Here is an 8,847-nt window from a genome sequence, read left to right as displayed (position 1 = left end):
GAGTGTTGGTGATAAAAACTATGCAGTTGCTGGGAGGTTGGCCTGCTGAACACCTCTATGTAGTTTTTGAGCTGAACAGGATGATGGGTAGCTGTATGACTACTCATGAAAACTACACAGTTTTCTAGGCGAGCAACGGGTCAACTAACTGGGTGACTGGCCAGAAAACCTGCTCAATTTTTTGAGGGAGCCAGCGACAGACACTGGGTGTCTGTTCGGCATGTCTGCGCAGTTTCTTCAGTCAGCGTATCAGGCATGCTTGGAAGCTTTTGTGCAATTGTTTATGGGAGTGAGTCATGGGATCACTGCCCGGTCAAACTCTCAGGTTGACCAGTTGGAGGCCTGGTTGATGTGCTTGCGAGCAGCGCATATTTAAATGGCTTGTTCGGACACTTCTGCACTGTTTTGGGTGACAATCAGTCGAGTCAATTCTAGGGTGGAGGTCTAGCTGTTGGAGGGTGATCCAGTCATCAGAACTTCAACAAAATGACTAAGTGTGTGAATGAGTGAACTTGTGCATACGCAACCTTGCGAACACACACTCAACATGACTCGACGACGAGACACCTCAAACAATCAAGGCAACATATACTCAGCGTGACTGACTGATGGTGCAAGCGACAATCACAACATTTGTGATATATCGTTGAATGACCATGAAGATGCTTGTGCGATAGTGCATACAACTTCTTCTGTGAGTGTGACAAATGTTTACATAGAAAATACAACTTGTGCACACTAAGCAGGACCTTATGTGTGGCCTAAGCATGACTGCAAGCATGACATTGTGACCAACATGCAAAAGAGATGTTCATTGAACAGTCAAGCGAGGAGGGTGCAAAGACTCACTACAATCTCATGGGCTGAGCCCGAGTGCTTGCAAACTTCAAGGAAAAACCCAAGGAAGGCTCTGAAATTGGATGCAGGCCAAAATGTTGGAGGGTGTTGCAGCCGCTACAACAATTTCTTAACATGCCTATCACCAAATCCACCATGTACTCAAGAGAATAATCATATGCTAGTAGAGGATTTATACAACATGAAAAAGGAGGGTGTGTAAGGTGGAATAGATTGGAAAGAGAGCCAAGAACATTGTGATTACATTGCATATTGGTTCCATAAATCATCAAGCCAAGCTACCATTCTCTTCTTCAATAGTTCTTGGCACTATCTCATTCGAATTAGTTGGTTTCTAATACACTGGTATACATTAAATCCCATTTATTAAATATTAGTATGAACATATATGATATATTGTTACACACATGACTTCTTTGGCAATAATACCATACTTGAAGAAAAATGATATTTTTCAAGTAGGATAGGATAACATTGTAAAATAAATGAATAAAATAGTAAAGATGAAAACAAGTCGAGTTGTGAAAACCAGGAAACCAATGCAACTAGACATGGATCTTACTTGAAAACCAAGTCTGCTTGTTGGAAACATCCACAATAAACTCTATAAGTTCATAATGGTTCCATTGGTTCTTCAAAATATCTTTAGTTCTATGCTCGATTTGGCTAATGTGGGATTCCTTAAGGCCAAGCTTCTAATAAATCTTGTCCCATCAACTTCAGTATCTTATATGAGATTAAGATTAGAGACATTTTTGAGGGCCTTGGAGTTTTCATACATTAATGGTAGAATTCCTCACTGACAGAAAGGGAATACCTTAATTTCTCTTGATTTCTAAATCCCATAGGTGGCTCAACTTCAACACATTCATTCATTCCTACTGGAATGCACTCTTGCACCTTGACACTCATTGGCATTAATGTTGAGTTGTCTTGCACTAGTTAATGAAATTCATCAATGGTCATTAATCCAATGATTTATTTCTATGTTTGAACTAAGCAAAATTTATTCACATAAATAAAATTATGTTGGGTATGGGTTTCTGGTTGGTAGTTGTAACATCAGTTTTTAGTGGCATGTTAACAAATAAAAAATGGATATCCAATATTCAACACCAACCTACAGTCCTCCAGTTTCATTTTGGTTTCAACATTATTTCCTTGAAGTATGTTTTAAACTTCATTTTCAATTCAAGCCAATAGCAAAAAATGTCTATTAGCATTATCATTGATTCTAGCAGCTCCAAATTTCTTCAATCCTAGTGTTAGTTCCACATATTTATGCTTTTGTAAGGTTCAAGTTGATCTCTATAGCCTCAATATGCTCAAATATATTAGTCATTTTAGTGAGCATTAGTGACTAAGAAAATTTTAAGGTAAAATACTTTTAATTCTTTTATTTATTATGAGTAAATGAAATCTATTTGTAGCCTATCATATGCTTTTCATATTGTTCTTCTGCATACCTGATTTCATTTGTCACTATTACATCATGCTTATTATCTTAATTTTTGTTTATCAGTCATCTCAACCATGAGCCATGAGCCTTTTCCATGTTTCCCCTAATTAGCGGCCTTTAGAAAAATCGTAACATACTTGAACAACCATCCTCTACAGTCTTAGCTAAGTCAATTTTTTTGGATAATGCATGACCTATTTCCAAGAAAAAGGCAGTGGAGAATATGTGAAATTTGATGATTCTAGCATTCCTCCCCCTATCAGTAAAGTTTCCAAATTTCATAAATATGGAGAACTCAAGAAGAAAATAAAATATTTGAGTTTTAAAGTCCTTACAAAATCTCACATCAGAAGATAGATCTGCAGGATTCAAGTGAATTTTTCATTGTCAATCAAGAGATGGGTTCTGCAAAAAACTGGAAAATATGATTTACAAAATTAGGGAAGCTACAATACTATTTCATTTTCATGACTTTGGTATTGAGAAAGAGTATGTTCTTATCAATGATCCATGCTACTTCAACAAAGACTCTTACTTCCTTTCTTGATGTTGCCCCCTGGACTAGATCATTCCAATATTTAGAGAAGTGTTGGGATAGGGTCCCTAGGGTCAAGTTGAGTCAAATTTGGGTTAAATTTTGTAATCTTCTTTTGTAATGATGTAAATTCTCTGTGAAATATGGAAGTAGAGCACGAATCTAGTATGATTCAAAGGGACTTTAGTCCCTTAGGTGGGTAGGTTATAGAGAGTTTTGAGACCCGCCCATGATCCGCAGACCATGGTATTGTAAGTAAAATGCTATATATAGATGAGTCATAACAAGTCTAGAAGGGTAGAAACTTGATAAGAATCATTTTTTTGGGGAAGAATCTAAGGCAGGAAAGGTTTGTTTCCTATACTTAGGTGAAAGGGGAAGGCTCCTGTAGCTAAGTGCATGGAGACCTTGGTAAGTCCATAGACTAAGTGTGCGGGCCCCTGCAGTTGAGTGTGCAGGGAAAAGAAGTCTGTAATTGGACAATATATAATAAAGACAATTTTGAGCCAATTCTGATGCATCTGAATCTTATTTATTTCTTGTGCAATTTTTTGTATCTTCGCTCTGTGTTATGATTTATATGAATTGATGCCTATTTGCTACATGAAAATTGTATATTTGTAGTAATTATGCATGATAAGAATAATTAAGAACCTTAGCGAAGACCTAGAAGCTGTTAAGTGCATTTACAGTGATTGTCTATTCGGAAGGGTTAAGGGTATGCAAAAGTATATATAAGACATAAGGAATACATGGAAGTTATCACACAGGCCTCTAGATGCAGAAAATTCGTTCTGTCATCCCCCAATACTGCTTCGGGTGAGACTGCAGCTTGCTCTACGAAGGTTGTTGCTGAAAGGGCCAGCAGTTAGGGTTTTGTTGGTTGGCGTAGATAATGTTGAACCTCAGTCAGGCCCCATCAAGCCAACAAATGTTTTGGTTTCCCTACCAAGGGGTGGATCTAGTCGAGGCTTTTGGAGGTAAAACCAAAGAAAAACAACTCGCGAACCAAATGAAGAGCGAGTTAGGCTTAGTGAAGAAGTCGCGCGGATTATCCATCCTCTCTATTACAAACAAGGCGGTGCATTTTTCCACGCAGATTTTGGCCTACAAGATCATGAGGAAGTGCCACGCGGACGAGGTTCCGACACCAATAATTTTACTTGTTGCCCAATCTGCTAAGGAAGTGCAATACAACTAGGCACATTACCTCTGTAAAGAATTTTTGATAAAGTATTGTGAAGCACATGATGAGGGCAAGGCATTCCATTATGCCTGGTTATTATTTTTATTACCCTCGTCACGTGGAGGCTCCTAGAAGACAGTCAATTCCCTCCACAGGATGTTGACTTACTAGAATCTGCGAAGTTCGCTTCGCTATGGGTGATGAAGGACCCTGCAAGAGTCATGGAGATGAAGATGTTTTGGGTGTTGGTAGAGATGGATCTCCACATAGTGATCAACCAGCAGTCGAGGGTGTCACCAATGCTATTTAAGGAATTAGAGGCTTATGCAGAGTTCAAGGAAGATTTTCACAATGTATCTATCTGCCTAAGAAAGGATCCGAAGGAGACATGGTACAAGCTATCGTACTTGGTGAGCAAGGCTGACATACAAGAAATTGTGGGGAAATGGACAGAGGAGTGGCTACACCCCTCAGATCCTAGCGCAGGTACAAGTAAGGCAAGGGAGAGTTCCTTCGCATGCACCACAATAGTGCAAAAGTAGAAGGAGGCTGAGCAGGCTGTCGCTCAATAGAAAGTTTCACAACAGAAGAAGGAAGTTGTGGCCAAGGCAGTTGCTGCTAAGGACGTTGCTAAGAAAGAGTGTGTTGCTAAAGAGACCACTGTCAATGTTGAGGAGTGCGCTTCTCAAGACACTGAGGACAAAGGGGAGTCTGATGTTGAAGGAGGTGAGGGCGAGGAGCAGAGCACTCTCTTTAGAGTAACAAAGCGCCCCAAGGAGACAACTTCTGGACCTATAAAGAAGCAGAAATCCCATAAGCACATGAACGTTGATCGAATGGTCCTCACTAAGGGGGACTTGGATGAAATCAGAGATAAGGTTCGTGGCACCATGATAGAACAGTGGACGTAGTCCGAACAGTAGTACCAGTAGGTGCTAGGGAATGTGCAGAAGGATCTACATGACTTGTAGATTCGGATGAGATGGCTGCAAGAAAGAATTTGTCAGGCGAGCGGGATTCAAGTGAGCCTGTAGCTAGTGAGAGAAACTGTGTTGGATACTAATCGGACTCTGGACCTCACAGTCATTCCACTGCTAGAAGGGTCCCTACGCACGCAGCCAGAGGAAGGAAACACGCAGTTGGCACAACTCAAGGACTTGGGTGTCAATCTCATGGCGCTTCCTATTCATACTCTCCATGAATGACATCAAGGAGTATTTGACGAGTTAAGGGTCAGGGAGTAGAACACGCTGCTAGTACTTAGTGAAGTGAAGACCAATAATGAGTAGATATTCACAGAAAAGGTGCAGGAAAGAAAAGAGAAGGAATAAATGGGCACGCGTAGCCAAAACTTGGAGGCAACCATTACATAGGCCTTTAATGCGCTACCCAAACTCAACATTCCTGAAGATGCATTATCAGCAGCAAAGATTCAGAAGTTGGTTGCAGGGTCCGAGAATCAAAGTAGGAAATCAGCTAAGTCCAATTTGAGTTATAGATGCAGATCTCTGAATTACAGTTGAAGTTGTAATTGACCACTCCGCTAGAAGTCTGGGAGCAGCGTGGAGCGTTGATTAAAGAGGGAATGGTTACTTTGAACACAATGGTCAAGGACTGTAACGATCTCTTCGAGCAGGCTATGGAACTTTGGACATCTCTACAGGAGGACCCCACTCTATAGAAGATTGGTACAAATATAAGGGAGAAGCAACAACAATTTGATGAAATTAGGTTGATTGCGTGCACTTTGGCACTTTTCCAACACTTCGCTCAGATATAAGAAGGAAAACAACTGAAGATAGTAATTGAAGAACTGCAACGAAAAGAGGCCATATTGAGGGCTAGGACACAACCATGGACAAAGGAATCATGTTGGCTCACTCTACTAGTTTAAGAAAAGTTGAAGACTATCTAGCAGACACAAAGGATGATGGACCTCGCGGTGGAAGGCCCTACTACAGAGAAGCTCATCAAAGAAGTACAGCAGGCCACGGTGCAGGGTACTGCTAATTTGCAAGCGCTGAAGGTGGAGTTCTGTGAACTCTAGAACAAGATTGCTGCACCAATCCAGCTACTCGAGGGCAAGTCACCCAATTTGTGTTGGGGGCCTACTGAGATAGGGTCCCTAGGGTCAAGTTGAGTCAAATTTGGATTAAATTTTGTAATCTTCTTTTGTAAGCATGTAAAGTCTCCACAAAATATGGAAGTGGAGTGCAAAGCTAGTATGAGTCAAAGGGGCTTTAGTCCCTTAGATGGGTAGGTGATAGAGAGTTTTGAGACCCGCTCATCATCCACGGACCATGGTATTGTAAGCAAAACTCTATATATAGATGAGTCATATCGAGTCTAAAAGGGTAGAAACTTGATAAGAATCATTGTTTTGGGGGAGAAGCTAAGGCAGGAAAGGTTTGTTTCCTATACTTAGGAAAAAGGGGAAGGCTCTTGTAGCTGAGTGCGCAAAGACCTTGGTAAGTCTACAAACTGAGTGCATGGGACCCTGCAACTGAGTGTGCAAGGAAAAGAAGTATATAATTGAACGATTATACTTAATAAAGACAGTTTTGAGCCAATTCTAATGCATCTGAATATTATTTATTGCTTTTGCAAGTTTTTGTTTCTTCGTTCTGTGTTAGGATTTATATGAATTAATGCTTATTTTTTGTTTGAAAATAGTACATCTCTAGTAATTATGCATGATAAGAATAATTAAGCACCTTTGTGAAGACCTGGAAGTTCTTTAAGTGCATTTACAGTGATTTTCTACTCGGAAGGGTTAAGGGTGCGCAAAAGTAGATGTAAGCCATAAGGAATGCAGGGAACTATCACATAGCCCTCTGGATTTAGAAACCTGGTTCTGCCATCCCCTAATACTTCTTTGGGTGAGACTGCAGCCTGTGCTACGTAGGTTGTTGCCGAAAGGGCCAGCAGTTAATGTTTTGTTGGTTGGCGCAGATAATGTTGAACCTGGGTCAAACCCCATAATTCGACAAGAAGTATAAATGCACCAATGCAAATTTTTTGGGGTGACTAGGGGTTCCTTGAGAATCGAAATTCAATACCATTAGGAACATTTGAGGTACCATTCTATGAAAATTGTTCAATGACGGCATATATTAGAATGTGCCAAATTTCAAAAAAGAATTTATAGTATTGAAGGGGTCCGACATGTTTGGTACAATCACTTTGAATGGATCAAATTCAACTTCCACCAAAAGGAACATTGCCTCCATAAAAAAATTGTTTCAGAAAGGTCGAATCCACTATAGCAAGTTATAATAGAAAGGAATTGTCCTTCAATTGCAGGGGATATTGAAAAATGTTATTGTATGGATGGTTTCTTATATTTTTCTAAGATTTCTATCCTAGAGTTAAAATGATTTTCAACACCCCTATGTTAGTATCAACCACAATGTGGTCAAAAAGTGCATGCTAGTCATTGTCATGCAATCTAGAGTGTCTTAGCAGTGATATTGTAGTAAGGCGTATCTACTATCTTCCATACAGACAACTTATAAGACATTATATGTGTGTGGTCCTTTTTCTACATTTGGCATCATGAGTTATTTTTTGATTTCAATGATGATTATTCAAAATAGGATTTTAACTATTGATGTAATCAAAAGGTTTTATGCATGAATTGCAAATCAATTTCTTATAATGTTATTGAGAGAAATGCCAGGTGAACTAGATATTTTATTCCATACATCATCAACAATGTGGGGCATTGTGAGTGCTTATTTTAGTGGCTCTTGTGTGGAAGCATATGGTGTAAATTTTATTTCTGGCATGACAACATTTTTGTCCTTGATGACTTTTTTAGTGTCTGTTCTTGTTTGTGAACAACTTTTTTTTAGTTCAATTCTATTTATAGGACCTCAAAATAACAGAAGCACTATGGGAGCATTTGAAAGTCAAAAATGACATATACTTTAGTTATGGGGCACTATGAGACAACCAATTTTTTTTTCCTACATTGTTTATATTTATGTGGCAGGAAACTCCACAATCAGAAACAACTATGTTTTTCATCATGACAAATAAACTAGGTTAGGCTAGTTACATCATTTTCTTCATTGTTTGGTGTTTGAATTTATAATGGGTTGCTAAAGAGTTTTCCTTTATAGAAAATATTCTTTTGGACAACACTTGTTGGATCAGGCTTGGGCATGACATAGATATTTCTTGTTACTAGTGTAAATCGATAATTAGGCATTAGTGATTAATGTTTTTCAATTGGGGACTCTTTTATTTTAACATTCCTTTGTCAAACTTAGTGCATGCCTATATTGGTTCTTGATGCAAAGTTATGACCTTCTAGTATGGATGCTACTTTGTTCGTAACTTTGTTGTCAATCAGAAATGGGGGCAGTGTAATAGGAGGTCTAATTGGAGTAGGCCTCATAGAAGTTTTGGGTGTCACAAAAGACAACATCGTAAAACTAAAACTATTATTGGTATTATGCAATTTAAGTTCCTTGTTTCCTTTTCCACTTCTTGGCTTGTTTCCTAAAGAAAATAGCATAGAAGTTATAATAGGTGACATTGAAAACCTATTTACTAGCCTCTATGAGACACAATTAAATGATCAACAAAAATATAAGGTCTAACAAAAAAATAATTTTTAGTATCAGGGAGAAGTGTAGCATGAAATCTAATTGGATTATGGTCTTAAATAATCCTTGTGGCAAGAAATGATAATGTTAATGCTTACACAAATAATGGTATGGTTGTCAAGAGTGGAAATGAAGGTTAATTTCATGATGCAAGGTAGGACTCTAGAGATAGAGGTGGTATGTATGTTACAAGTAA

The 8,847-nt window shown here is 38.8% G+C and overlaps 1 pseudogene; it reads left to right on the top strand.

Moving 5' to 3' along the window:
• Positions 1-7,752: 7,752 nt before the first annotated feature.
• Positions 7,753-8,645, top strand: LOC149152732 (folate-biopterin transporter 1, chloroplastic pseudogene; annotated as a pseudogene).
• Positions 8,646-8,847: the final 202 nt, after the last annotated feature.

This window comes from Pinus tabuliformis, chromosome 9 (genome assembly GCF_031772625.1).
Source record: "Pinus tabuliformis cultivar Carrire ecotype Pingquan chromosome 9, CPIR1, whole genome shotgun sequence".
In the NCBI taxonomy this organism is placed as follows: domain Eukaryota; kingdom Viridiplantae; phylum Streptophyta; class Pinopsida; order Pinales; family Pinaceae; genus Pinus; species Pinus tabuliformis.
This window is presented reverse-complemented; position numbering and strand designations above follow the sequence as displayed.